Source organism: Oncorhynchus mykiss, chromosome 5, assembly GCF_013265735.2.
Source record: "Oncorhynchus mykiss isolate Arlee chromosome 5, USDA_OmykA_1.1, whole genome shotgun sequence".
NCBI classification, from domain to species: domain Eukaryota; kingdom Metazoa; phylum Chordata; class Actinopteri; order Salmoniformes; family Salmonidae; genus Oncorhynchus; species Oncorhynchus mykiss.
Window position 1 is genome coordinate 36,785,920 of NC_048569.1, and position 7,585 is coordinate 36,793,504.

Below are 7,585 nucleotides of genomic sequence, written 5' to 3' on the forward strand. Positions count from 1 at the left end.
CTCATACAAGGAGAAGACTGATCAGAGATGCAGCCAAGAGGCCCATGATCACTCTGGATGAACTGCAGAGATCTACAGCTGAGGTGGGAGACTCTGTCCATAGGACAACAATCAGTCGTATATTGCACAAATCTGGCCTTTATGGAAGAGTGGCAAGAAGAAAGCAATTTCTTAAAGATATCCATAAAAAGTGTCGTTTAAAGTTTGCCACAAGCCACCTGGGAGACACACCAAACATGTGGAAGAAGGTGTTCTGGTCAGATGAAACCAAAATTGAACTTTTTGGCAACAATGCAAAACGTTATGTTTGGCGTAAAAGCAACACAGCTGAACACACCATCCCCACTGTCAAACATGGTGGTGGCAGCATCATGGTTTGGGCCTGCTTTTCTTCAGCAGGGACAGGGAAGATGGTTAAAATTGATGGGAAATGGATGGAGCCAAATACAGGACCATTCTGGAAGAAAACCTGATGGAGTCTGCAAAAGACCTGAGACTGGGACGGAGATTTGTCTTCCAACAAGACAATGATCCAAAACATAAAGCAAAATCTACAATGGAATGGTTCAAAAATAAACATATCCAGGTGTTAGAATGGCCAAGTCAAAGTCCAGACCTGAATCCAATCGAGAATCTGTGGAAAGAACTGAAAACTGCTGTTCACAAATGCTCTCCATCCAACCTCACTGAGCTTGAGCTGTTTTGCAAGGAGGATGTGCAAAACTGATAGAGACATACCCCAAGCGACTTACAGCTGTAATCGCAGCAAAAGGTGGCGCTACAAAATATTAACTTAAGGGGGCTGAATAATTTTGCACGCCCAATTTTTCAGTTTTTGATTTGTTAAAAAAGTTTGAAATATCCAATAAATGTCGTTCCACTTCATGATTGTGTCCCACTTGTTGTTGATTCTTCACAAAAAAATACAGTTTTCTATCTTTATGTTTGAAGCCTGAAATGTGGCAAAAGGTCGCAAAGTTCAAGGGGGCCGAATACTTTCGCAAGGCACTGTATATATATATAGATCTAACTTCATTGGAATATTTATATCTAAAACTTTCTCAAATTGCATTTTTTTAATCAACTTAACACAAAATAATGTTGTTGAAATATCTCAAAAAGTTGTGATGACACAAAGCACATTTTTTGTTCAGCAAGAACAGTGACAGTCAGGGAAAGTTTTGGGTTGACAGTGATTGGTCAGTGGCAGAACACTGACCAATCACTGTGCAAGTATTTTGGTCAGTTATTGATTATTGGCAACCTAAGTGGGACTGCATCTCTTGGACAAATACATAAGGCCTATTCATGTCAAACGGAAATATACTGAACAAAAATATGAACACAACATATAAAGTGTTGGTCCAGTGCTTCATGAGCTGAAAAAAAAAATCCCAGACATTTTCCATATGCACAAAAAGCTTATTTCTCTCAAATTTTGTGCACACATTTGTGCACATCCCATTTAGTGAGCATTTCTCCTTTGTCAAGATATTCCATCCACCTGACAGGTGTGGCATATCAAAAAGTTGATTAAACAGCATGATCATTACACAGGTGCACCTTGTACGGGGGACAATAAAAGACCACTCTAAAATGTGCAGTTTTATCACACAACACAGTTTTGAGGGGGGTGCAGTTGGCATGCCGACTGCAGGAATGTCCACCAGAGCTGTTGCTAGAGAATGTAATGTTCATTCCTCTACCATAAGCTGCCTTCAATGTCGTTTTAGAGAATTTGGCAGCACATCCAACTGGGGTCACAACCGCAGACCCCGTGTAACCAGTATTTCTGTCTGTAATAAAGCTCTTTCGTGGAGAAAAACTAATTCTGATTGTCTGGGCCTGGCTCCCTAGTGGGTGGCCTGGCTTCCAAGTGGGTGGGCGTATACCCTCCCAGGCCCACCCATGGCTGCACCCCTGTCCAGTCATATGAAATCCATAGATTAAGGCCTAATTTATAAAAACAAAAATTGAATGATTTCCTTATGTGAACTGTAACTCAGTAAAATCTTTGAAATTGTTGCATATTGCGTTTATATTTTGGTTTGTATACATTAATATCATCACATTTCATAATGAGTCATACTGCAGGGAAGGAATTGTCTCTTCTCTCCTCTACATCTTTTGTCTAGTATCTTTCCGAGGACCATTGGGAATAGGCCATTGTAGCCTACCACAGTAGAAAGTTGACAGCCTGCATGGAATTCCGAGCCAAACTCCCCCTCCCCAGTCCTATCTAATGTCCCAGCTTTCCATACATCTTGTATAACCTAGCCTACATTAAACATTTTCAAATGATCGAGCTGATGAAACCCTAGAGGCTCAATGGCCTCAAAAGAAATCTCTATATATTAATTTTCATCCACAATGTCTAAATAGGATATTACCACTCCTGTTGGCAGATTGCTCTTTTTCCAGTGACCTCAGTCATTCTCTGGCCTCTCCCCCTGTGTGAGCCCCCTTTCTCTCTAGGGTAAACAGATGCTCTCAAGCTGAAAGTCTTATGTAACATTGTACATTCACCTTTCAACCCAATTACCACACTGTAAAAACATATTTGTTGACTCAATTTACAAAAGTTTGTTACAAGTCCAATCAGGATTTCATGTTGAGTTAGCTTAATCTAAAGTTACTTCAACCTAGTAGAGTAAGTGGAACTGACACATTTGGATTTAATAGCTTGTTGAGTGACCATGATACTTGTAGTCAAATCAATGTGCTTCAACTGTTTGTTATAGTTGTGCTAACAAATTTATTTAAAACCTCTCTGGGATTATGTGGGGCGGTAGCGTCCCACCTCGCCAACAGCCAGTGAAAGTGCAGGGCGCCAAATTCAAAATAACAAACATCTCATAATTAAAATTCCTCAAACATACAATTATTTTACACCATTTTAAAGATACAATTCTCGTTAATCCAGCCACAGTGTCTGATTTCAAAAATGCTTTACAGCGAAAGCACCACAAACGATTATGTTAGGTCACCACTAACTCACAGAAAAATGCAGCCATTTTTCCAGCCAGAGAAAGGAGTCACAAAAAGCATAAATAGAGGTAAAATTAATCACTAACCTTTGATGATCTTCATCAGATGACATTCATAGGACTTCATGTTACACAATACATGTATGTTTTGTTCGATAAAGTGCATATTTATATAAAAATCTCATTTTACATTGGCGCGTTACATTCAGTAGTTCTAAAACATTTGGTGATTGTGCAGAGAGCCACATCTATTTACAGAAATACTCATTATAAATGTTGATGAAAATACAACTGTTATACATGTGTAACGGATGTGAAACGGCTAGCTTAGTTAGCAGTGGTGCGCGCTAAATATCGGTGACGTCAATCGGTGACGTCACTTGCTCTGAGACCTTGAAGTAGTAGTTCCCCTTGCTCTGCAAGGGCCGCGGCTTTTGTGGAGCGATGGGTAACGATGCTTTGTGGGTGACTGTTGTTGATGTGTGCAGGGGGTTCCTGGTTCGTGCCCGGGTATGGGCGAGGGTACGGTCTAAAGTTATAATGTTACACATGGAATTAGAGATATACTTCTCCTTAATGCAACCACTGTGTCAAATTTCAAAAACACTTTACGGATAAAGCAAACCATGCAATAATCTGAGTCTAGCGTTCAGACAACAAAGCAGCCAAAAAGATATCCGCCATATTGGGTGGTCGACATTAGTCAGAAATAGCATTATACATTTTCACTTACCTTTGATGATCTTCATCAGAATGCACTTCCAGGAATTGCAGTTCCACAATAAATGTTTGTTTTGTTCAATAATGTCCATCATTTATGTCCAAATACCTTCTTTTGTTAGGGCGTTTGAAAAACAAATCCAAAAGCGCGTTCAGGTCCAGCCGAACGTCGGAAGAAAAGTTCAAAAAGTTCCGTTACAGTCCTTAGAAACTTGTCAAACTAAGTATAGAATCAATCTTTTGGATGTTTTTATCATAGATCTTCAATATTGTTCCAACCGGAGAATTCCTATGTCTGTAGAAAAGCAATGGAACGAGAGCTAACTCTCTTGTGAACGCACCTCAGAGCCTGTGGCAATCTGCCAGACACCTGACTCATTCCTCTCTCATTCGGTCCCACTTCACAGTAGAATCCTCAAACAAAGTTCTAAAAACTGTTGACATCTAGTGGAAGACACAACATAACCAATATCCCACTGTATCTACAATAGGGGCTGAGTTAAAAAACTACAAGCCTCAGATTTCCCACTTCCTGGTTGGATTTTTCTCAGGTTTTCACCTGCCATATGAGTTATGTTATACTCACAGACATCATTCAAACAGTTTTAGAAACTTCAGAGTGTTTTCTATCCATTACTACTAATAATATGCATATATCAGCATGTGGGACAGAGTAGCAGGCCGTTTACTCAGGGCACCTCATTCATCCAACCTACTCAATACTGCCCCCCTGTCACCAAGAAGTTAAGTTGTTTTGGCAAATTACTTGGTGGAAAGGACAAGTATTTGCTAGTCAGAAAAACAAAACTATTAGTTGTTTCAACATACCAAAGTTTGTCACAATTATGCCTTACAATTTTAAGTTGTGTCAACTTCCAATTAAATTACACATTTCTGAACTGGGCTGAAATCTTTAAAATAATATAATAATGATTTCAGAAGGGAACATTATGCTCCCATCTGTCTCTTGCTCATGTGTGAGCATTTTCACCAGTTTCAAAACTGGCAGTGCACTCAGTAATGTCGACTAACCAACACCACTTTAACTACAACAAGCTAAGTAACCGTTACAGAAATGTTTTACTCGCTTGAATGTTGACATTGCTCTGGATTAAAGTGCCTGCTAAATTACCAAAATGTACATTTTGGTCATCTGAATTTAAAATTTGTTATGTTGCTTCAGTTGATTTGACTTCTTACTTTTCAATTTATATGTTGCGTAAACATATCGTTTTTTGCTAACTCAACTTGAGTTCATAAGTTAAGACTATTTGATGTGTTGTAGTTATCTTAAAACTTGACATTTTTTGTCAGCACAACTGTTATGTTTCTTCAGTTGATTTGACTTCATGGTTATGAATTTCTAAGTGGAATAAACACACAGTTCACTTTGCTATCTCAACTTGATTGAATATCTTTTGACATTTTGAGTGAGTTGAAGTCAACTCAATTTTTGAAAAAAAGGTAAACTCAACTAATTTAGTTGACTTGGCTAGTTTAAACGAGTCATTTTGACTGAATCCTTATATCCTTTTTTACAGTGCATACATTTTTTTAATGGTAAAATAAAATGTGACATGACTAAGACAAACCCTTCATAAAAGATGAAGTGCTATCAGTGGTTGAAATTGTGTGATCATTTGTGCTTGCTGAAAATAATGGTGTTATATGTAGCTGTTATAATTCAATCAATACAATATAAACTAACTGTCTTTGCAACTTTTGCAAAGCCTTTATAAAGATACAACAGGTGAGGGACAGTAGATCTGAAGCTCTTTATCAATAGCAGTTCTTCAGATAAGAAACTTATAACCTATTTCTGTTCATGATTGCATCATTACATAATGAAAGAAAAACTATGTTGTGTAGCCAGATAGTTGCAGTAAAACCTGACAGTCTTGCAAACCCATCTGCATGCCCATGGTCTTGAATCAGAGCAGATGCCCAGGGATTCAGGGCAGAAGTCCATATGTGAAGAAGTCCAATTAGACATACAACCTCTCCCTCCCAACTGTGTTTGAGTGTGCAGTCCTAATCCAGGCTCTAGTCATCTCCTTTCTAGACTACTGCAACTCTATGTTAGCTTGTGCCATCAAACCCTTGTAACTTATCCAGAATGCTGCAGCTCGCCTGGTGTTCAAACTTCCCAAGTTCTCCCATGTCACCCGCGCCTCCGCACACTCCACTGGCTTCCAGTCGAAGCTTGCATCTACGACAAGCCCATGGTTCTTGCCAATGGAGCAGCAAGGGGAACTGCCCCTCCCTACCTAGGCTATGTTCAAACCCTAAACCCGAGCACTCCGTTTTGCCACCTCTGGTCTCTCGGCTGTCCATCCCCTACGGATCAGTTCCAGTCCAGTCAAAGCTCTTCTCTGTCCTGGCACCCTAATGGTGGAACCAGCTTCCCCCTGAAGCTAGCACAGCAGAGTACCTGCCCATGTTTGGAAAATCCCCCCCCCACACACACACACACAAAAATATATATATTTTCCTACTGGCACTGACTTTGCTGACTATTTTGTTGACTGGAAATGTACTTGCTATGACTGTAGTATGTGGTTGTCTCACCTAGCTATTTTAAGAGGAATAAAATCTGGATAAGAGTATCTGCTAAATGACTAAAATGTAAATGTAAACTGTAAGTGGACTCTGTCTCCCCCATCTTCCCTCCCTCTGCCCCCTGTCTCTCTGACATCTGTTTCTCTGTCTCCCCTGCTCCAGGGATAGGCAGCAGAATATCTCGCTTATCTTTTCGTCTCTTTCCCATTCCCTGTTTTCCTCGCCTTCTTTTCTTGTTCTTGTTCATGCTATTTCTAGTTCTGTCATCCTCTCACCCTCCCTGTCTTTCCTGTTTCTATGTGTCCTTCTTTCTTTGTAGAAAGTCTACAACCCCCTTGGAGTTCTTCATACTTTATTGTGTTGCAAAGTGGGATTAAAATTGATTTAATTGTCTTTTTTTTCAATGATCTACATAAAATGCTCTGTAATGTCAAAGTGCCAGAAGAATTCTAACATTTTGTAAAAAAAAATATGAAATACAAAACACTAATATAACTTGATTAGATAAGTATTCACCCCCATGAGTCAATATGTTAGAAACACCTTTGGCAGTGATTACAGATGTGTCTTCTTGGGTAAGTTTCATATATTGTGCAATATTTTCCCAAGTTCTGTAAAGGTGTTGAGGATCATGGCTAGACAGCAATTTTCAAGTCTTGCCATAGATTTTCAAGCAGCTTTAAGTGAAAACTGTAACTTTACCACTCAGGAACATTCACTGTCTTCTTGGTAAGCATCTCCAGTGTAGATTTGGCTTTGTTTTGATTCCAGGCTGTATCACAACCAGCCGTGATTGGCAGTCCCATAGGGCGGCGCACAATTCGCCCAGCATCGTCTGGGTTAGGTTTTGGCCAGTGTAGGCCGTCATTGTAAATAAGAATTTGTTCTTACAGTTTTTCTCAATTGCTAAAACACTAAAACCCATTGGCTGAACAAAGTTCTCAGTTGCCTGGACTCATTTAGCTAATTATGTAGTCTGTTGTCAATACCTTAAACCATTTCACATGGTAAAACACAATTTGCAGATCTCACTTAGACTTTTCAGCAAAACTCTAAACACATTCTCTTTCTCAAAACACATTCTGCACTCTAATGCACATGTCGTCCATACTGGTAAACACAAGTGGCCACAATCAAATACAAATAGAGAACATATGTCATTGATTGAACACAACCAATAAAAATTGATTTAACCTGTTTCAAATGATGAAACACAACCAATATAAGCCAGTTCAGAGAGCAAACAGGTTGTTGAAGGTGGGAAGGAGAAAGTCTGAGAATGGATACTGTAGTACAGTGCATTGTAGGCTGTATACTGT